This window comes from Moschus berezovskii, chromosome 19 (genome assembly GCF_049115385.1).
Source record: "Moschus berezovskii isolate FMDL1 chromosome 19, NW_MosBer_1.0, whole genome shotgun sequence".
NCBI lineage: Eukaryota > Metazoa > Chordata > Mammalia > Artiodactyla > Moschidae > Moschus > Moschus berezovskii.
Window position 1 is genome coordinate 62,200,524 of NC_142478.1, and position 22,641 is coordinate 62,223,164.

At 45.1% G+C, this 22,641-nt stretch overlaps 1 long non-coding RNA gene across 2 annotated transcripts; it reads left to right on the plus strand.

The window, feature by feature from the left end:
* The first annotated feature begins 201 nt into the window (after window positions 1–201).
* Window positions 202–16,953, plus strand: LOC129542731 (uncharacterized). 2 transcript variants are annotated; one of them, XR_008683134.2, is made up of 4 exons: window positions 202–337; window positions 1,364–1,485; window positions 5,083–5,297; window positions 12,373–16,953. It is a non-coding gene; the product is annotated as an uncharacterized LOC129542731 (long non-coding RNA). The 2 variants fall into 2 exon arrangements; XR_008683133.2 differs by lacking the exon at window positions 12,373–16,953 and adding an exon at window positions 5,634–6,832.
* Window positions 16,954–22,641: the final 5,688 nt, after the last annotated feature.

The following is a 22,641-nucleotide window of genomic DNA, read 5'->3' on the forward strand; positions in this document are numbered from 1 at the left end:
GGTGCTCAGGGATTAATGGGGATTAATCTGGATTGAAGCAGAAATCAGAGCAGAGGTTGTGTCCCTCCGGGGACGGCCAGCAGATGTCGCCACAGACCGGGAGGAGGCGAGGCGGTGCGGTGGGCGGGCCTCCCGCGGGGCGGCCTCACCTGGTGGCGGCCTCACCTGCCCGCCCCGCCCCCGCGGAAGCCAAGAGCCCGGGTTCTGGCGTCACCTGGGCAATTGGGAAAGCGGCGCCCGGAGCCGCGAGGAGGGGAGATGAAAGGCGGGTGGCGGGTGGGGGCCGCCTGCAGCGCCAGGTGAGGGCCGGGAGCCCCGCCCCGCGCCTGGGGACCAGGTGAGTCAGGCTCCCTGGCCCCGCGGGTGGAGGGAGGTGGCCAGGCTGGCACCCGGATGCCCGTGCTCCTTGGCTGTCTTCCCCACTGGGTGACTCTGCTCAAGTCCCTTCCCTCTCTGGGCCCCAGCATTCTCCCTCTCTGCCAAATCCCTGAAGTGCTTTCCTGTGATTCTGAGTAATAATACTTTTCATTCATCAAGCAACGTGTTGTGTACATGGCGCACTCGAACCTCAGCATAGCTCTCTGAGGTCAGTAGTTTTCTTACCTCCATTTTACAGAGGAAGCTGGAGAGAGGATCAGAGAGGTGAGGTCACTTGCTCAGGGTCACACAGCATCCACTAAGCAAGTCGAAGACTAGGGATTTGAACTCAGGTCTGTCCCCAGAAACAGCTCTGACCTTGTTCCTTCCCTTGCTTGCCTACAAAGTTCTAACCTTCTGAGACACACACCGTATTTTTAATTGAATTTGTATTCATTTTCAACCTTTTTGTGTGTGTGTGGTAAAATATACATTACAGAATTTAGCATTTTGAAGTGTGCAATTCAGTGGCATTTAGTACCTTCACAATGTTGTGCAAACACCACCTGATCTAGAGCTGGAACATTTCCGTTTCCTTTTAGAAACTCGGACCCAGTGAACAGTCTATTCCCCCCTCCTCCCAGCCCTCAGCAGCCACTAACCTGCTTTCTGCCTCTATGGATTTGACTATTCTGGATATTTAATTGTGGCTCGGTCTTCATTCTGTACGAGGCCATCCTTGTGCACTCCCACAGGATGCCAGGAAATCATCATCCTTGGCCCCAGACTTGGCTGCAAGTAGGAATCATCTGATGACTTAAAAATGAAGCAAAACAAAAAAAAAAAATCGCAGATTCCTGGCTTCCCAGACTTCCTGACTTAATTGACCTGTGATCTGATGAGGGTATCAGAGTATTGGAAGATCCCAGGTGTTTCTACGGGGCAGCAAAGTTCAAGAACCCCTGCTCAGAACCTTCTGGCTCATGGAGCATCATTCCTTTTACAGGCAGGAAAGTTGAGTCCAGAGAAAGCCTTCCTGGCTCACACAGAACATCTGTGGCTGAGCCAAGACTGGAACTAGAATTCCTGCTTCTCACTCACACCCCTCTCATCCCACTGCTTTTTTAGGTATGTAATGTCTTCTGCCTCAGTTTCCTCATTTATTAATATGGACCTTAACTGTACCTCCTCATAGGGTGGTTGTGCTGACCAACTGAGATTATACCTGTGGAGTGTTCAAAATGGGGCTTGGTTTACAGCAAATGATGTGCATTTACTGTTGCTGTTGTTATCATGTACTTGGGGTACAGAAACGAGTGAGGTGCAGGAAGGCTGTGAGCTCATGAAGGACAGGGCCGAGGGCTCCTCCCTCTGTGCCCAGCATCCGGGGCAAACACTGACATTTCATATGAGTAAGTGTTCTCAGTGTGGGGAACAGGTTCTTGGCTGGGCTCACTGACCCTCTCTGCATTGGCACTGGCCGACCCCCCTGCCTCTTCCGCCACCCTGGCCTTACTCTGCAGACCCGGGACACTGAGACCTACAGAATCAACCAGCCTGGAGCTATTGAAGGGTCCCCTCTTTAGACAGCTGTGTGTGTGTGTGTGTGTGTGTTGTAGCTGTGACTGGACCTTATTGTCCTTTTAGGGGCAGGAACCAGGTCTCCTGTACCCCTTACTGTGTCAGGCATGTGGACTGGGATCACAGTATGCATCTTATTAAGTTTCATCTGAGGCTTTGACTGACCTTCAGTTCCTGGGGGCACTGGGGACAGGATCCTCTCTGCTCCCGCCTTTTGCTCTTTCCATGTGTACATCCAGGTGTTGGGCACTGCCAACCTCTTCCTTGATGCTTCTGCTAACATAACCTCATCACTTGCGGGGAACAAGGGGCGTGTCTAGTTTGCAGGGAAACTGGGCCCAGCCCCAGGGATGAAACATCGCGAGACTCTACGTAGTCACGGTAAACCCACTCCCGTTGGCTAGGCATCCTTGGCTTCTGGGTACCGATGTGACCCAACTCTGGTCAGCGGGACCTGATGGCAGCTCTGGGACTGTGGGGGGTTCCGGGAAATGTCCCTCCACCCACCTCCACTGGTTTTGAAGGTTGGCAGGCGAGGGCTACCATGGAGCTGAGTCTAGGAATTGAGGTCTAGAGAGTTGCAGAACCTTGATCCAGAACCTTGACCTCCCTGAGCTCGCGAACAACCCCGGCAGCCCGCTCTGGGCTTGTTAGGTGGGAAATTATACTCGGTTGTTTAAGGTGATCTAGTTTGTGACCTGCAGTTGAGCACACCCTAACTGAGCACACGCAACTCTTCCCAGACCAGGTCCTTTCTCTGTTTGAAGACAGAAGGAGAGCCCAAAGCTCCGGGTTCCTTTCATCACTTTTTTTCCTCCCTTGACTTCAAGATACGCAGTGATAGTACCTCCCGGGGTTTATCACCACTAATAACAAGCAGATTGATAAATACTAGCATTTTTTACATTTTCTCTGTGTTAGCTCTTTATGCGGGATGTTTAATGCTCACACGGTGTGGGTCCTAGAACATGTTTGCAGATGAGGAAGCCTGGGACTCAGAAAAGTTCTGTAGACTGGTGATTCAGAGCTAGGTCCCATTTCCTGAAGCTGACAAATCCTGTTCTCCCTGTAAATTGGCCTCCCTCATGTCCAGACCCCAACTCATCCCCTTATTCCCGTTTTTCTCCTTGTGCGATTCTTGCACATAGTAGGTGCTTGAGAGAGAGAGAGAGCGTGATATTCATTGTCTGCTGTCTTACATCACCAGCCATTTACCAACCAGGGCAAGCAGAGCACCCTCTGTGTTTAGAGGGGTCCACATGTGTGTGTCTTGTTGGGGAGTGGGTGTTTAGTTGGAGAAAATGGGCCTTGTCCGCAGTAAAAATAACGACTCCCATTAATCGAAGGAGTACCTAAGGTACCAGGTCTTGTGCTTTACATATTTTTGTTTAAGGTCTACAGTAGCTCTAGGGAATTTTTTCAGGAATCTCAAGCCTCTGGGACATCAAGTGATTTGCCCAAAGTCACCCAGAACAGATGGGAACCAGGTCTGTGTGTCTGGAGCTTGTGTCTCTGCCCAGAGCAGAGAAGGTCAGCACGTCCGGAGCCAGAGAGAGGTTCCCTCCTCTGTAGGGAGGCTTCACTGCGCAGGAGGCACCTGAGCTGAGTCTGGAAGGATGGGCTAGACTCCAGAGTAGGAGAGGGAAGGGCTTGGGCAAACTTGGGGAGACGACACCGTGTCTGTTTCATTGGGAAATTGGGGATTATTATGAAAACAACCAGGCCAGTTGGCCCCCGTGAACCTCTTGTGATAGAAGGTATTGATTATGGGAGGGGAATTTGGGGCAGAACGCATATATGTATATGTACGGCTGAGTCCCTTTGCTGTTTACTTGAGACAATCACATTTTTAATTGGCTATACCCCAATACAAAATAAAAAGTTAAAAAAAGACTCAATGGAGACCCAGACATAGAGAACAGACTTATGGACACGGCAGGGGTTGTTTAGGAAGGCAAAAGTGAAAGTTGCTCAGTCGTGTCTGATTTTTTTGTGATCCCATGGACTATACAGTCCATGGAATTCTCCAGGCCAGAATACTGGAGTGGGTACCTTTCCCTTCTCCAGGGGATCTTCCCAACCCAGGGGTTGAACCCACGTCTCCCTCATTGCAGGTGGGTTCTTTACCAGCTGAACCACCAGGGAAGCCCAAGGAAGGAGAGGGTGGTATAAATGGAGAGAGTAACATGGAAACGTATACACCGGCATATGTAAGATAGATGGCCAGCGGGAATTTGCTGTTTGACTCAGGGAATTCAAACCAGGGCTCTGTGACAACTTAGAGGGGTGGGTTGAGGTGGGAGGGGTGAGGGAGTCTCAGGAGGGAGGGGACATATGTATATCTATGGTTGATCCTTGTCAATGTATGGCAGAAACCAACACAATATTGTAATTATCCTGCAATTTAAAAAGAACTTTAAAAAAGACGGACATAGAAAAAATAAAGGCTTTAGATCTTTTGAGTTAAAAATAAAAAAAAAGAGGTATTGATTAGAATAGCAGCTTAGGTCCCATGATGCCACTGGCTTCTGAAATGCAACACCCGGGTGAGTGTTCTGGCTACCCTGAAGAGAATGTTTGTTCTGCTGTTGGCAACAGAAGATGAGAAAGGCAGTTGTTAATAACTCTGTGTTGATTTCCTGCAATTAGAACTCACTGAGCACCAGACCCTGCCTTAGCAGGATTCACAATCCGGTAGAGGGGACCTGCCTGAAAATGACCCCTGTGTCAATTTCATCAGCCACCTTGCCCTTCAGCATGGCCATGCGTTTGATTTACAATTGTTTGTTTCTTTTAATCCTTGGAGCAGCCTCGCTGATAGGTGTCCTTTCTCATTTTAACTCAGGAGATGAGGATGGGGGTGGGGTGGGGCAAGCAGTCAAGTGACTTAATCAAGCACCTGAAGCTAGTCAGTTGCTAAGGCGCTGAGACCCTGCCCCAGGTCTTTGGGGTTCTAAAGTTCAAATTCTTTCAGTTACCTCCTTCTGCCTGCATTGCATGATAAACCAAGCATGTGGGTTTCAAAGAATGCCCACAATCTGGGCCGTAAAAAAAAAAAAAAAACAACTGCCAGGAGAACAATTACTGAGGCTGAATTCAACCTACTGACTCACAGAACTCCTAACTCTAACCTTCTGCCTCCAGCATGCACCTGGAGCATCCTTCAGATGGGACGGTAGACCAGCCGTGCTGATTCGGACAACTGCAAGAACACCTTGGGCATCCCGGGCTTTGGAGGGCTTACTGAGCATGACTTGATGAGCCCCATCTGTGAAATGGGTCTGGCTGTCGCTTGCCCCTCTTGTCTACAGCTCTGGGCTCTGCATGTTCGGGGAGGCTGGGGCCCAGTCTTGCAGCAGGTAGGTTTCTTCCCTGTATGTGGGTCACTGAGGGGATGAGGCTGGCCCGGGGGGGGCGGACTCTCTGCTCCTGCCTCCTCTCCACGCTCAGAAGCTTTCAGGGCGATTAGTTCCCCTCCTGGAGGGATCCTGTTACGGTTCCACCAGGAGGGCCTCTGAAACTCCTACCTGCGATAAGAAAGCTGCGTCTCGGTTAATCTCCCAGCTTAGAGGCCATGTTTTAATATTTAAGAAATGGTTTCCAGGCTTGGGGCTGGGAGGAGGGAGTGGTACATGGGGCCTGGCCTAGTGGGTTTTGAATGCATGTATCCTCAGAGGCCTTTTCTGCTCTTCAAGCTCGTGGGGCCTGGTGTCTCCCGAGTCGTTTCTTTAGGTTGAAGTTCACTTGTACCTGGACCAGGAGGCCTGACTGGGGATTGTATTTATGGAGAAGCCCAGCTGGACTCAGGCTATATACTGGAAGCAGTGCCAAGTCTGAAGGCCAGTGTCCAACCCTACTTCCAGCCCCATCAATTCCAGGCCTGTGTGTCTTGACTGTCTCCTGTCTCCCTCAGTTGGCAGACTCCTGGCAGGACCCACTGGGAGTAGAAATTCAAGAAGGGAGCCAGCCATGAGTGAACACCAGGTGCATGCATTCTGACTGAGTAAGCCTGGCTGTCTGGCTGAGCTGGGTTTGAATTTTTCTTTACTTCTTTCATGCTGTGTGTTCCTGGGAAAGTCACTTAACTGCTCTGAGCTTTCATTGTCTCCTTTGGGAAGTAGGATGTACTTCACATGGCTCCTTTTAGACTTTCATAGGCTTTAAAGTGCCTGCTAGTAGGTTATTTATTTTTTTTTTAAGAGACTATTTACTTGAAAAGTTGTGTATTCATTTGTAACACTTGCTGGTTGGAACTCACACCTGTCGCCACTGTTTTTTCTAAATGACTGCAATGAGAAGTCAGGAGAAATAGCCAGAAACCTATAGGTCTGGTTCCTGAATTTTTTTGGCTTTGCCCAAAATAGTTAAGATCTGAAAGATCAGTGAAGGTGCTGTGGGTGTTTTCTACATTCATAGGGGAAAGCAGCTTTTCAGTCAACGGTATGAAAATAATTGGCTGGAAGAAATTAGATGAGTTTTACTTCAAAACATATCACCAAAGTGTTTCCCCCATAAAACAACCTTCTATTAAGACAATTATATGTAATGTATATTGCAAAATGAAAGTTTCTATTTTTGCATTTGAACAAAACATGAAACTATACTGAATGTTTTATTTATTAGTCTGTGTTAAGTTGCCACCCCTTCTTTGTGGAAAAAGATGATCTTATATTCTGTGATGGTGTCCTTTTATTTTTCGTGATTAGAAAGCACGCTTTCTCTTATGAGATGATAGTGCTGATGGTTTTAAGTTTTAGAAACTTATTAGTGAATAGGCAATATACGTAGAGAGTTCAAAGGGCTCCAAAGATAAATAACGTGAATCTTCCTCCCTTCCCTGACTCTCCCTGAAGGAGGCAGATTCTTATATATTGTTCGTGACCTAGTCTCATCCGTACATGCTCATGGAAATAGGGCAACATCGTTCCTAATGGGGCAATGTTTGGTTCTTTGGTAGAGCAGTGAGGGTGGGAGTTGTTATTTCCATTACAATTGCGTATGTACGGTTTCACTTTGTGTCCTGTTCTGGTTTGCTTGGGACCCAGTCATCGGCTGGGTGCACCAATACAACATTGTTCCTCTGGGAAAGTGGTATCTACTTTACGATAACTCGATTGCTTCTATTTTTTGAGGCCATCTCTGAGGTCTTTAAATGATCTGTGGGGGGTATTAGTGCCTGCACCCAATTTCCCTCTTATTGTCTTAGGGCATGTTTATGAGCAAACTGTACGCTTTGTGCTCATGGAACCTCTTGGATCTCAAGATCAGATCTAGAAATGTCTATTTGCTGATAATGATGTTCTTTAAAGGTGGCAGGTGAAGGCAGCCCAGGCTTCAGGCTGACTTCCTGCAGACAGCACTGATCAATCGATCATTGCACGCTTCCCTGTGAGATCAGACAGGACCTTCGAATCCCACTCAATGTAGTGTTCTAGGGTGTGGGCAAAGGAGATGACATGCACTACAGGTCTGCTATAGTATCTTAGTACACTGTTTCCCACGCTTTGGTATTTTACAGATCAGTGGAATTCCTGAAAAACCAGATGAACTAATGTGAAAGTGTCACTCAGTAGTGTCTGACTCTTTGTGACCCCATGGACTATAGCCCATCAGGCTCCTCTGTCCTTGGTTCTCCAGGCAAAAATACTGGAGTGGATAGCCATTCCTTTCTCCAGGGGCTCTTCCTAACCTAGGAATTGAACCTGGGTCTCCTGCCTTGCAGGAAGATTCTTTGCCATCTGAGACCTGGACTAATGTTAGGTGTCAACTCTTTGTTTCAGCAGGTACTAGAAAAATTTAAAAATAGCTGCTGTTTAAAAACCACCATTCGATTATTTATTTATTTTTTTAAAGAAAGTACATTTTTAACACCAAAAATTTGGAAAAAGCTTTCAGAAGGAAGGACAATGAGCATGGTTAGCTTCATTTTAAAAAGAAAATTTTTCTTTCTCTTCTCATTTTGCTCCAGACACCTAAAGTCTTCATTATGAATTGATAGCAGTTGGTGGTCCAGAGTGGGTAAGGAGGGTGTTCAACCTCGGTGTGTTCAACTGTCTCTGTAGAGGCATTTCTTTGCATCTTAGAGTTTTGTAAAGACTCATGTCTGATGAGCCCATAGATACTTCTATTAAAAATCCACATCATTACTTTGGTGTATTTAAAACACATATCTCAGTTCCAACTGAGTGAGTGAGTGTTAGTCACTCGGTTTTGTCCAACTCTTGCGACTCCATGGACTGGAGCCTGCCAGGTTCCTTTATCTATGGGATCTCTCAGGCAGGCATACTAGAGTGGGTTGCCATTTCCTGCTCCAGGGGATCTTCGTGACCCAGGGATTGAACCCCAGTCTCCTTCATTGCAGGTGGTCTCCTGCGTTGCAGGCAGATTCTTTACCAACTGAGCCAACCAGAGAAGCCCCCAGTTCCAACTGGAAGGTCACTATAAAAGATAGTTAAATAATGTTTAAGAGCACAGACCTACAATTTTGAAGAGAACAGGAAAGATTTGGTTACAAAAGATCATGACCCTTATCTGGGGTACTTTGTAGCCTTTCTCCTCTCCCTGGCACACCATCAAGAAACTCCAGAAGTCTAGTGATAAAACAGAATGGAGATCAGCCAACTTTTTCTATGAAGAGCCAGAGTTGTATTAATAAATATATTTGGCTCTGCAGGCCGCACAGCCTCTGTTGCAACTACTCATCTCGGCCCCTGAACCGGAAAAGCAGCTGCAGATGACATATGAGCAAATGGGCGTGACCATGTGCCAATAAAACTTTATTAACAAAAGCAGTCTGTGGTCTTGCCAATGCTAAGCCACTGTCTGTCTCCTGACGTGGTATTGTCTAAGCCGGTGGGTCTCAAAGAGTGGTCCCTGGGACCACTGGGATCAGCGTCACCTGGGAACTTGTAAAAATACACATTATTGGGTCCCTACCTCAAGCCTTCTGAGTCAGAAACCCTGGGGTGGGACCCAGAAATCTGTGTTTTAACAAGTCCTCCACTTGATTCTGCTACATGCTCAAATTCAAATTCTGATCAAATTCTTTCTCCATATGCACCTTGGCTGCGTATCTTGTCCCTGAGGACACCTTCCCCTACAGCCCTCTTCAGGGAGATTGTGGGTTTCTCCCAGCTCCTGGAGAACTCAGTACCGGCAGATATGGTGGGTGTACTCTTTGCTTTCCATTGATACTTAAAAACATTAAAATTTTTTTTTCTTTAATTGGAGGATAATTGCTTTACGATGTTGTGTTGTCTGTTGTACAACAACGTGAATCAGCTATATGTACACATAAATCCCCTCCCTCTTGAGCCTCCCTCGCACACCACTGACACTTTGAAATGATCTCCACTCCTTCCCTCATCAAAACTCCCAGCTAATATGAAGGGCTTTTCAATAAACTCTTGCCTGGCTTGGCAGCAGCTTCTCTGTCCCACTTTCCACCTCTTCTCTGACTATCATGCTTCTGGCTTCAGCCATGACATTGAAGATCAACATTCAACACTCTTCCCTCTCAGTTCCTAGACCTTCTTGGCTCCAGTGATTATTTTCCTTGCCCTTCAACCATCCACTTATGTTGTCATGACTCAGGACTTGACTTAAATGTCACTTTCTCAGAGACGCCTTTTCTAAACTAGCTTTCCACAGGCAAGCCAGTCCTTTACTGCAGTATTACCATATTTAACTTATTCCCAGTACTGATTAGCACCTGGAAGTATCTCATTTAACAATTAACTTGCATGTCTGTCACAATCTTAAATCTAGTTCCCTGAAAATGGAGCCTGTGATGGGAATGTTAGCCAAGCAATTTATTAAGAAGAGAGTTCTCTTAGGAGATGAGGCATGAGGGAAAGATGGCAAGTCAGAGAAAAAAAATCTAAGCAAGAATATGACCTCAGGGATAGACAAATAGATCAATGCGACAGAAGCCAAGATTCAAACACACACAATTTTTAGCAAATGCCCCAATTCCATTAGGAAAGGAACGTCTTTTCCACTGGATAAATGTTTGAAAAAAGAAACCTCCGTTGTTGTTCAGTCACTCAGTCGTATCCGACTCTTTGCAACCCCATGGACTGCAGCACACCAGGCTCCCTGTACTTCGTCATCTCTTGGAGCTTGCTCAACTCATGTCCATCGAGTTGGTGATGCCATACAACCATCTTGTCCTCTGTCATCCCCTTCTCCTCCTGCCTTCGATCTTTCCCATCATCAGGGCTTTTCAATGAGTTGGTTCTTCACATCAAGTGGCCAAAATATTGGAGCTTCAGATCAATCCTTCCAATGAATATTCAGGACTGATTTCCTTTAGGATTGACTGGCTTGATCTCCTTGCAGTCCAAGGGACTCTCGAGTCTTCTTTAGAAGCACAGTTTGAAAGCATCACTTCTTTGGCAATCAGCCTTCTTGATGGTTCAACTCTCACATCCGTAGATGACTACCAGAAAAACCATAGCTTTGACTAGAGGGACCTTTGTTGGCAAAGTAATGTCTCTGCTTTTTAATATGCTGTCTAGGTTTGTCACTGCTTTTCTTCCAAGGAGCAAGTGTCTTTTAATTTCATGGCTGCAGTCACCATCTGCAGTGATTTTGGAGCCCAAGAAAATAAACTCTGTCACTGTTTCCATTTTTTCCCCATCTATTTGTCATGAAGTGATGGGACTGGATGCCATGATCTCAGCTTTTTGAACGTTGAGTTTTAAGCCATCTTTTTCACTCTCCTCTTTTACTTTTATCACAAGGTTCTTTAGTTCCTCTTCGATTTCTGCTGTAAGGGTGGTGTCATCTGCATATCTGAGGTTATTGATATTTCTCCCAGCAGTCTTGATTTCAGCTTGTGCTTCATCCAGCCCAGCGTTTTGCATGATTTACTCTCCATATAAGCAGGGTTACGATATGCAGCCTTGACGTACTCCTTTCCCAATTTTGGACCATTTCATTATTCCATGTCCAGTTCTAACTGTTGCTTCTTGACCTGCATACAGATTTCTCAGGAGGCAGGTCGGGGGTCTGGTATTCCCATCTCTTTAAGAATTTTCCACAGTTTGTTGTGATTCACACAGTCAAAGGCTTTAACATAGTCAGTGAAGCAGAAGTAGTTTTTCTGCAATTCTCTTGCTTTTTCTATGATCCAAAAGATAGTATTGGGTATTTGATCTGTGGTTCTTCTCCCTTTTCTAAATCCAGCTTGAACATCTGGAAGTTCTCAGTTCACGTACTGTTGAAGCCTAGCTTGGAGAATTTTGAGCATTATTTTGTTAGCATGTAAAATGAGTGTAATTGTGCGGTAGTTTGAACATTCTTTGGCATTGGCTTTCTTTGAGATTAGAATGAAAACTGACCTTTTCCAGTCCTGTGGCCACTGTTGAGTTTCCCAGATTTGCTGTCATTCTTAGTGTAGCACTTTAACAGCATCATCATTTAGGATTTGAAATAGCTCAGCTGAAATTCCTTCACTTCCACTAGCTTTGCTTGTAGTAATACTTCCTAAGGCCCACTTGACTGCGCACTCCAGGATGTCTGACTCTAGGTGAGTGATGACACTATTGTGGTTACCGGGGTCAATAAGATCTGTTTTGTATAGTTTTTCTGTGTGTTCTTGCCACCTCTTCTTAATCACTTCTGCTTTTGTTAGGTCCATACTGTTTCTCTTCTTTATTGTGTACTGTATTCTTTATTGTGTCCATCTTTGCATGAAATGTTCCCTTGTTATCTCTAGTTTTCTTGAAGAGATCTCTAGTCTTTCTCATTCTATTGTTTTCCTCTATTTCTTTGCATTGATCACAGAGGATGGCTTTCTTATATTTCCTTGCTATTCTTTGGAACTCTGCATTCAGATGGGTATATCTTTCCTTTGTTCCTTTACCTTTAGCTTCTCTTCTTTTCTCAGCTATTTGTAAGGCCTCCTCAGAAAACTTGCTATTTTGCATTTCTTCTTCTTGGGGAAGATCTTGATCACTGCCCTGTACAATGTTATGAAACTCTGTCCATAGTTCTTCAGGCACTCTGTCAGATCTAATCCCTTGAATCTGTTTGTCACTTTCACTGTATAATTATAAGGGATTTGATTTAGGTCATACCTGGATGGCCTAGTGGTTTTCCCTACTTTCTTCAATTTAACTCTGAATTTTGCAATAAGGAGTTCATGATCTGAAACGTAAGTTGCTCCATGGAAATGGCAAGGACTGGGCTTTTGTACCACCATGCCAGCCTCCTCGACAGAGGGATAGCTTAGCCTCCTGGAAGAGATGGTTCCATTTTGGCCAATTATATGGAGAATGAGTCAGCTCTGAGTTATATTCAGCCAACAACAGTGCAGCTGGGGGAATGGGTGCACAGTCCAGCTAGGAGGATTTGGATAGGACACCAACACTGTCTGCCCAGTCCACCCTTTGGAGCCATTTGCTTCTCGCATACATTCATTTCATCTAGGTGGAGTTTCTCCAGGACTCTGATTGGTCACAAATTTCTGAAGACATTTCTAAGAGGAGGGGAAGTGGGCTGGATGAGAGCCTCCACTGTTGCAGATGGTTTCCATGGCATCAACCATCCCATGGACAAGTGTTTCCATGTCATCAACCATCACGTGGATGGTATTTCCATGTCAAACACTCATCATCTTCCTCCCACTCACTGTTCGTTCCCCATTCCCCTCTACCTCTGCTGGTCTGAGCAGCTGGCCTGGTGGGGTGACCCAGATCCTCATCCTGGAGGGGTCTGAGCCCATGGTGACCCCATCCTTATCAGGCTGGGGTGGTTGAATTATCCATGTTCAGTTACTCCTAGCATGGGGCAACAGGAGATGCCCTAGCAAACTGCCAAACACAAGCAATTACCTCCCTATCTCCATTGTGTTGGGCTTCCCTGGTGGCTCAGGGATAAAAGAATCCACCTGCCAATGCAGAAGGCATGGGTTCAATCCCTGGGTCAAGAAGATCCCTTGGAGCAGGGAATGGCAACCCGCTCTAGTATTCTTGGCCTTGAGAATCCCATGGGTGGAAGAGCCTGACAGATTATACAGTCCATGGGGTCACAAGAGTCGAATACAACTTAGTGACTAAAAACAAAAACAAAAAACATAGAAAGTCCATTGTGCTACAGCCCTGTCTCCTGATGATGATCAAGGTCAGTGACTCATGCCAGCATGCTGATTGCTCTGCCTTCTGGAGGACTGGTGTGAATTCCTCAAAGTGACCAGGAAGCAGCCATAGATTTGAGTTGAGTGGGATTACTGTTGAGTCCTGGGATTACTACTGAGCCTCCCTCTGAGTACTAGGGTCTCTAGACCCAGAGAGTTCCAAGTCACAGGGAATTCTTCAAGGGAGTTGCTGGGGAGTGATGCTGGGCAGAAGGCCTCCTGCACCTGTCTTCCTGCTGTTAAACTGTCAGACCTTTGGAGTCAGCTGCTCTCTCACTGTTCGCCACTGTATCTTCTATGCCAAGAACAGTACTTGGCATGTATTTAGCACTTGGTTATTACACTTACAGACCGATTGCCAGAAACTGACTTGATGCTTTATGGGGTATGTTTAAGGAGTATCAAACGATACCAGTTTTCTTTAAGATGTTCCAATGTATTTTATGATGATAGAGTTATAAATGTTCATTGTAGAGCATTTAGAATATAGAAAAAACAGGAGAAAAAAAATCAAGATCACCTGACAATAACCTATGGTAACCAGAACTATGCTGTGAGCCTGCTTTGCATAGCGGCTTTTGAGAATCTCTTAGGAGCACTGGTGTCTCAGAGAAGAAGCTTCGTGAATTGTCTTGAGAGTGAAGGGGAGGGTGTGTCTCCCCCAGAACAGAAACTCTTTTCACAATTTTATTGAAATTTTGTTTGAAAAAAAGGATTTGCAGCAAAAACTCTCTCTCTACATATAAAAGGTTGAAATCTGTCAGTCTACACTGTAGAGCTGACAGTTTTTATTCAACCGACTTTCAGTTTCATATCACCATCAATAAATAGTAGAGATGATCCCGGCTCTGCTATTGTCCATGGCAGTTCCTGGCAATTGACCAGCCCCTGGTGTAGACTCCTCTTCTCCTCAGAACACCGCAGAGTTATGTGACAGACAAAGGGAAACTTTTACTGCAAAAAACCAGATGTTGCCGACTGGAAGCGACCAGTGGTGGTGGAAAACAGAACCATGAATGAGTCATGTTCAATCATCTCAGACAAGCATAAAAGTATATAAAAGATTAGTGCAGAAGAGAATTTATACCAGGCTCTGTGCTGTCTGAGAACATGATTTAGATTAAAAAGAAGGAAAAAAAAATATCTCGGAGCCACCTGGAACACCATAGTCAGAAGGCTTTTAGGGTTTGGATTTCAATATCCATCACTGTAACCTTTTAGATTATATTTTTTATTTTTTGAAAGCCTATCAAAACAGCCAGACCTGCATTCAGGCAATATGTCAAAGACAGATGACTGTCCACGTGCCCACTGGCTCTCCAGCCTCAAGGTTCAAGCATACAGTTATGTCAGAGATGGCATATCCATCTTTGCCCCTTTGGTTTGGTGTTGAGAGCCTCTTGATGAGGGTGAAAGAGGAGAATGAAAAAGCTGGCTTAAAACTCAACATGAATAAAACTAAGATCATGGCATCTGGTTCTATCATTTCATGGCAAATAGAAGGGGAAAAAGGAAAAGTGACAAATTTTGTTTTCTTGAGCTCCCAAATCACTGCAGATGGTGACTGCAGCCACGAAATTAAAAGGCACTTGCTCCTTGAAAGGAAAGCTATGACAAACCTAGATAGCATATTCAAAAGCAGAGACATCACTTTGCCGAAAAGGTCTGTCTAGTCAAAGTTATTGTTTTTCCAGTAGTCATGTATGAATGTGAGAGTTGGATCATGAAGAAGGCTGAGTGCTGAAGAATTGGTGGTTTTGAATTGTGATGGAGAAAACACTTCAGAGTCCCTCAGCCTGCAAGGAGATCAAACCAGTTCATCCTAAAGGAAACCAACCCTGAGTATTCATTGAAAGAACTGATGGCGAAGCTGAAGCTCCAAGACTTTGGCCACCTGATGCAAAGAGCTGATGACTCACTGCAAAAAACCCTGATGTTGGGAAAGATTGAGAGCAGGAGGAGAAGGAGGCAACAGAGGATGAGGGTTAGAGAGCACCACTGACTCAATGCACGTGAATTTAGTAAACTGTGGGAGATAGGCGTGCTGCAGTCCATGGGGTCACAAGGAGTCAGACACGACTTAGCGACTAAACAACAACAACATTCAACTGTGATTGGGTTTATAGCCTTAACAGGGAAAAGCAAGCTGGATGAGGGGCTTAGGAGGGAGGGCTGGTGAATTTGCCTGCTGTCTGTGTTTATACTGAAGAGCTAATTGGTTGATTTAAAATCTGTAATCAATTGCTGTGGTTCTTGGTTTCCTTTGGTTTTGGGGAACACAGTTAATTTCTTATCCAGGAACCCAGTTACCACACAGCTTGGTTTGATGAAAGAGGAATACTGTGGGACCACATCCTCACCCACATTTGGTATTTTCCAACTTTTAATATTAGCCATTCTGGTTGGTATATAGTAGTATCCCATTTTGGTTTTAACTAGCGTTTCCTTGGAAACTAATGATGTTGAGCATATTTCATGTGTTTATTAGCCATTTGGAGAAATTATTTTTGCTACCTGCCTATTGACTCAAAGTCCATTAAATAAGAATGGGAATTTGGGTACACTTGTGCCGAGGAGTACTATATAGCAATGAAAATGGGAGACCCAGGCCTTTATACTCCTGTGTGGATCAGTCCTTGGATGTGGGTCACCCTGTATTAAGCATGCTTTTATTTCCTGATGCTATGATATCTGGGCTCTTGCTGACCCTGGAGGAACCGCCCCTCCCAGGACCAGTCACTCCCTTGCTGCCTCCCTTGGTACCTCAGCCTAATTCCTGTGAGAGTAATCTTATGTCTAACCCCTGCCCCCACCCAGGGCCCACTTCTCACTCAGGGGAAAAACAAAGACCTTCCTGTGCCCAGTGAGGTCTCCTGGGATCTGTCCCATCTCCCACTGGCCTCCCTGCTGTTCTGTCCCAACAACACTAACCCCTTCGCTCTTCCTCCACAGGCACATCCCACCCCAGGACATTTGCAGATCCTTTCCCCCCACCTAGAATGATCTTTCCCTAGATCTATCCTTGGCTTACTCCTTCATTTCCTTCAGATCTTTGCATCTATCACCCCCTCCTGGGACTTCCCTGGTGGTCTGGTGGTTAAGATCCTGTGCTTCCACTGCAGGGGTTATGAGTTTGATCCCTAATTAGGCAACTAGGATTCCACATGCCATGTGGCATGGCCAAAAAAATTATCACCCCTCCTTGGCTACCTGTTCTACAATTCCAGCACCTCCCCCATCCCTGGTGCTTCCTGTCCCCTTCCCCTGCTTTCTTTTTTTTTCTGCAAAAGTACAATGTATTTTAGTTACTTTTTTTTGGGGGGGGGGGGACCATACCATGTGGCTTTTAGGATCTTAGTTCCCTGATCAGGGATCTAATCCTGATCCCTGATCCTGCAGCAGTGGAAGTGAACAGTCCTAACCACTGGACAGCCAAGGAGGTCCATACCTACTATTTCATTGAATGGCTGTTTTCCCTGCTTGAATGTAAGCTCCAGGGGGAAGAAGCAGGATTTTTGTTTAATTTATTCATTGCTGGATTCCCCCCTACCAAAACCAGGGTCAGGCACACAGCATTGGCAAGTGATCTATTGGTTGAATGCAGAGGTGCACATTTTGGAGAAGGTGTTCAGGTCTGTCCCTGCTGCTCCTTTGAATAAGTGCTGGTCCAACACCCAGAATGTACAGTTTAATTACCAATGCATCCTAGTTTCACCCTCTCTGCCCTCTCGTATTCCTCTTTCATGTCTCCTCCCTCCCTCTGCTCTTTCATATCCATTTTCTTTCTTTCTCCCACTCCTTCCCGCTTTTTGGTACTTGATGGAATCACATTAAACCAATAAAGCTTTCATTACTGGGTTGTACCCGTAATTACACACACTGAGAGCTGGGTTTGTTTTGATTTTCTGTGGACTTTTGGTCGCTCATGCTTTTGAACACTTGCTTTTATTCTTCAGTTGCCACTTGACCCCCCTGTTTTTAAAAAGGATGAAAAGCTTAGAAAAACATCAGAAATATCCTTTTATTTTTTTTTTCCTGCAAATTGATTTCGAGGGTTTTGTTTTGATTTCCCTCTTGGAAATAGTGGGTGTTAAAAAGAATGTCACATTTCTAAACTGGTCACCAGGCTGTGAATTCTAGGATGGGAAGGAGAGAAGGTTGATCATTTATTGGAGGGGGGCTATGAAAGAATCCACACTAAATGGAAAGTGTGATATAGTCCCTATACCTCCATGGTGGCTGGGAGAGGTTGAATTAGAGCAGGGTCTCTCTACCACAGCACTGGGGACATTTATGTCTTGAGTATTCTTGTGGTGAGGGCCTCCCTGATGGCTCAGTAGTAAAGAATCCACCTGCAATGCAGTTGATGTGGGCTCAATCCCTGGATTGAGAAGATCCCCTTGAGGAGGAAATTGGCGACCCACTCTGTGTATTCTTGCCTGGAAAATCCCATGGACAGAAAAGCCTGGTGGGCTACAGTCCTTAGGATCATAGAGAGTCAGACACAATGGAGCAACTGAATAGTAACAGCAGCAGCATTCTTGTGGTGGGACTGTCCTGTGAATTGTGGGACATTGATCAGCATCTCTGGCTTCTGTTCAGTATATGTTAGTAGCACCTTGCCTCATTTTTGACAATCAAGAGTGTCTCCAGATGTGACCAAATGTCCCCTTGAGATTGGAACACAAGGACCCTTGGTTGACAACTACTGAATTGGTTCAAAATTTGTATAAATGTTCATAACATCATTATTTAACAAAAGCTAAAAGGTGGAAACAACCCAAATGTCCATCAATGGATGGAAAGATAAATAAAATGTGGCCTATCCATGCAAAGGAATATTATACAGCCATAAAAAGGAATGGTGTAATGATACATGCTACAACATGGCTGAATCTTGAAAACATCATTCTAAGTGATAGAAGCCAGACACAAAAAGATCATTATATTGTATGTTTCCATTTATATGAAATGTCCCCAATAGGCAAATCCACACAGACAGAAAGTAGGCAAGTGGTTATCTTGGGTTGAGGGGAAGACAGAATGAAGAATGATTGCTTAACGACTGTGGCGTTTCTGTCTGGGCCTTGAGTAGCGGTGATGGTCACACAACATGGTGAATGTGCCTAGTGTTGCCGAAATGACACCTTGAAATGGTTAAAGTGGTAAATTTTATGTGTATTTTGATACAATAAAAAACTCAACAGCTCCTGTGAACTGCTTTTACTGGCTTGTAGGACAACCCCACACACATATCAGGACTTTGAAAGACGAAAGGTTTGTTCCTTCTGTCCCTTTCTACAAGAAGGTTCCTCTCTCCCCCCATCCCTTTTACTCCACCTCAGGGATGGGCATCACTGATTTGCATAATTCAGGTTCCAGTCCACTGGATTGGAGAACTCTTTCTTGGGGGATGGATATTTAAAAGGCACTATTTCAGTTATCTCTCACTGTACACAAGAGATAGTGGCTTAAACAGCAACTGTTTATTAGCTCGCAATTTTGTGATTTTCCCAGGGCTGTGCTAGGACCACACACCTCTTCTCTGTGGTGTTGAGGGCTAGGGCCATTCATATGGCTGCAATCTGCTGAGAGTGTGGCTGGGGCTGGAATGTCCGAGGGGGCTTCATTTACACAACTGGCCATTGGTGTGGCTCTTAGATGGGGTCTCAGTTCTCTGTGTGTTCTCTCCCTCCAGCATTCTGGACCAGCGTCTTTACTGCATGGTGCTGGGTCCCCAGGGGATTAATGTGGAAGCTGAACCCCCAAATGTCACTCCTAACCATTTTCTATTAGTCAAAGCAGATCATGAGGACATTATGCTAAGGGTAATAAGCCATGAGCTCACACGTGGAACCTAAAATAGTCAAACTCATAGAAATAGTAAAGGTTTGTTGTTACCAGGGGTGGGGGAGGAAAAAATGTGGTCAATGGTCTAGGGGTACAAACTTTCAGTTATGCAAGATGAGTAAGTTCTAGAGATCTAATGTACAGCAGGATGATTTTGGTTAGTAATATTGATACCATATATTAATGTGTGCATTTGGAATCAAGAAAAATGGTACTGATTAACCTATTTGCAGGGCAGGAACAGAGATGCAGAGGTAGAGAAGGGACTTGTGGATACAGCAGGGGAAGGATGGGGGTGAATTGAGAGAGTAGCATTGATGTATATACACTGCTGCTGCTGCTGCTGCTAAGTTGCTTCAGTCATGTTCAACTCTGTGCGACCCCATAGACAGCAACCCACCAGGCTCCGCCGTCCCTGGGATTCTCCAGGCAAGAACACTGGAGTGGGTTGCCATTTCCTTCTCCGACAGCTAGTGGGAAGGTGCTGTATGACACAGGGAGCTCAGCCCAGTTTTCTTTGATGACCTAGAGGGATGGGATGGGGGTGGTAGAAAGCTCAAGAAGGAGGGGATGTATGTATACTTATAGCTGATTCACATTGTCGTACAAAAGAAACAATGCCACGATGTACAGCAATTATCCTCCAATTATAAAAATGTAGTGTATGCTTAAAATTTGCTAAGTGGTAGATCTTTAAATGTTCTCAACAGACACACACACACACACACACACACACACACAACCACAAGTATGTTAATTAGCTTAATTGTTGCAGTTATCTTCATAATTATTCATCAAATCATATACCATATACCATCTTTGTCAGTACCTCAATAAAGATATCAAGAAAACATTAATAAACAACATTAGAGAAAGTTCAGGGAAAATGCACAGGAAGCCCAATTAGAAGACTGTTGTGATCATCCAGGTGGGAAAGAAAAGGTGAATCCCTGCATTAAAAGTGGAGATGCTTAGGGAGCTCAACTCGGTGCTCTGTGATGACTGATTGGCGGGGGGGTGGTGGGAGGGAGGCTCAAGAGGGATGGGAGAAATGTATACATGTAGCTGATTCATGTCGTTGTACAGCAAAAACTAACACAACATTGTAAAGCAATTGTCCTTCAATTAAAAAAAGTGGTGATGCTGAAATGTAAGTTTAAATGCAGGGAATGAAATAAATGAAAAAGAGCTCTGGTCTGCTTTTGTTCTTAGGCTACAGTTGGTGTTGTTTAGTCACTAAGTCATGTCCAACTTTTTTACAAGCCCATGGACTGCATCCCTCCAGGCTCCTCTGTCTATGGGATTTTTCAGGCAAGAGTATTGGAGTGGGTTGCCTTTTCCTTCTCCAGGGTATCTTCCCAGCCCAGGGATTAAACCTGTGTCTCCTGCATTGGCAGGTGGATTCTTTACCACTGAGTCACTAGGCAAGCTCCAGGGCTGTTGTTACCAATGGGTCTTTCCATGACCCCCTGGGATAATTTGAGTTATGCATGCGAATTTAGTGTCCGTCTCCAAATTCACCTTCCATGTGTCCATCCCTCGCATGGAATTGCCTCAGAGCCTCACATGGTCTGGAACAGGGTTCCAGTATTCCTGAATCCTCTGGCCATAGTATCATCTAGTAGTATCCCAGCTAAATTAGGTTCCTGAACCCAATTTCAACTTTCCTGCACCAACAAGCAATTCTCAGACACCAGCAGGGCGTCAACTTAATCCTGACGCTAACTATGTGGAGATGGAATCAGATTTCACAGGTAAAGAGCTCAGTTCTCGGATTTCCCTGGTGGTCCAGTGGCTAAGACTCCATGTTCCCAATGCAGGGGGCCAGGGTTCGATCCCTAGTCAGGGAACTAGATTCCACATGCTGCAACTGAAACTAAGTGCCGGCACAGCTAAATCAATACATAAATATTAAAAAAGAAACAAAGGCTCAGTCGTGCAAGACTTCACACACCAATCCAATCGCAAACCCAGGTTCAGAAGTCCTTCTGACCCACTGGCTACAAATGGAAGGTTCCAGTGACTCATTTCTTGGGTTCAATTAATTTGCTAGAATAACTTACAGAACTCAAGAAATCCATGAATTCACTAGTTTACCAGTTTATTAATGTTGTTAAGGCAGAGGCACCAGAGATCAAATTGCCAACATCCGCTGGATCATGGAGAAAGCAAGAGAGTTTCAGAAAAACATCTATTTCTGCCTCATTGACTATGTCAAAGCCTTTGACTGTATCGATCACAATAAACTGTGGAACATTCTGAAAGAGATGGGAATCCCAGACCACCTGACCTGCCTCTTGAGAAACCTGTATGCAGGTCAGGAAGCAACAGTTAGAACTGTACATAGAACAACAGACTGGTTCCAAATAGGAAAAGGGGTACGTCAAGGTTGTATATTGTCACCTTGCTTATTTAACTTATATGCAGAGTACATCATGAGGAACGCTGGGCTGGAAGAAGCACAAGCTGGAATCAAGATTGCTGGGAGAAATATTAATAACCTCAGATATGCAGATGACACTACCCTTATGGCAGAAAGTGAAGAGGAACTCAAAAGCCTCTTGATGAAAGTGAAAGAGGAGAGTGAAAAGGTTGGCTTGAAGCTCAACATTCAGAAAACAAAGATCATGGCATCTGGTCCCATCACTTCATGGGAAATAGATGGAAAAACAGTGGAAACAGTGTCAGACTTTATTTTTTTGGGCTCCAAAATCACTGCAGATGCTGATTGCAGCCATGAAATTAAAAGACGCTTACTCCTTGGAAGGAAAGTTATGACCAACCTTGATAGTATATTAAAAAGCAGAGACATTACTTTGCCAACAAAGGTCCGTCTAGTCAAGGCTATTTTTTTCCTGTGGTCATGTATGGATGTGAGAGTTGGACTGTGAAGAAAGCTGATCGCCAAAGAATCGATGCTTTTGAACTGTGGTGTTGGAGAAGACTCTTGAGAGTCCCTTATACTGCAAGGAGATCCAACAAGTCCATTTTAAAGGAGATCAATCCTGGGTGTTCATTGGAGGGACTGATGCTAAAGCTGAAACTGCAATACTTTGGCCACCTCATACGACGAGTTGACTCACTGGAAAAGACTCTGATGCTGGGAAGGGTTGGGGGTGGGAGGAGAAGGGGACGACGGAGAATGAGATGGCTGGATGGCATCACCGACTCTGTGGACATGAGTTTGAGTGAACTCCGGGAGTTGGTGATGGACAGGGAGGCCTGGCGTGCTGTGATTCATGGGGTCGTGGAGAGTCGGACACGACTGAGCGACTGAACTGAACTGAATGTTGTTTAATCACTAAGTCGTGTGCAACTCTTTGTGACCTCATGGACTGCAGCAAGCCAGATTTCCCTTTCCTTCTCTGTCTTCCAGAGTTGGCTCAAACTCATGTTCATTGAGTTGATGATGCCATCTAACCATCTCATCCTCTGTCACCCCCTACTTCTCTTGCCTTCAGTCTTCTCTAGCATCAGGGTCTTTTGCAATGAGTTGGTTCTTCACATCAGGTGGCCAAAGTATTGAAGTTTCAGCTTCAGCATCAGTCCTTTCAATGAATCAGAGTTGATTTCTTTTAGGATTGACTGGTTTGATCTTGCAGTCCAAGTGACTCTCAAGACTCTTCTCCAGCACCACGGTTTAAAAGCATCAATTCTTCGTCGCTCAGCCTTCTTAATGGTCCAACTCTCACATCCATACATGACTACTGGAA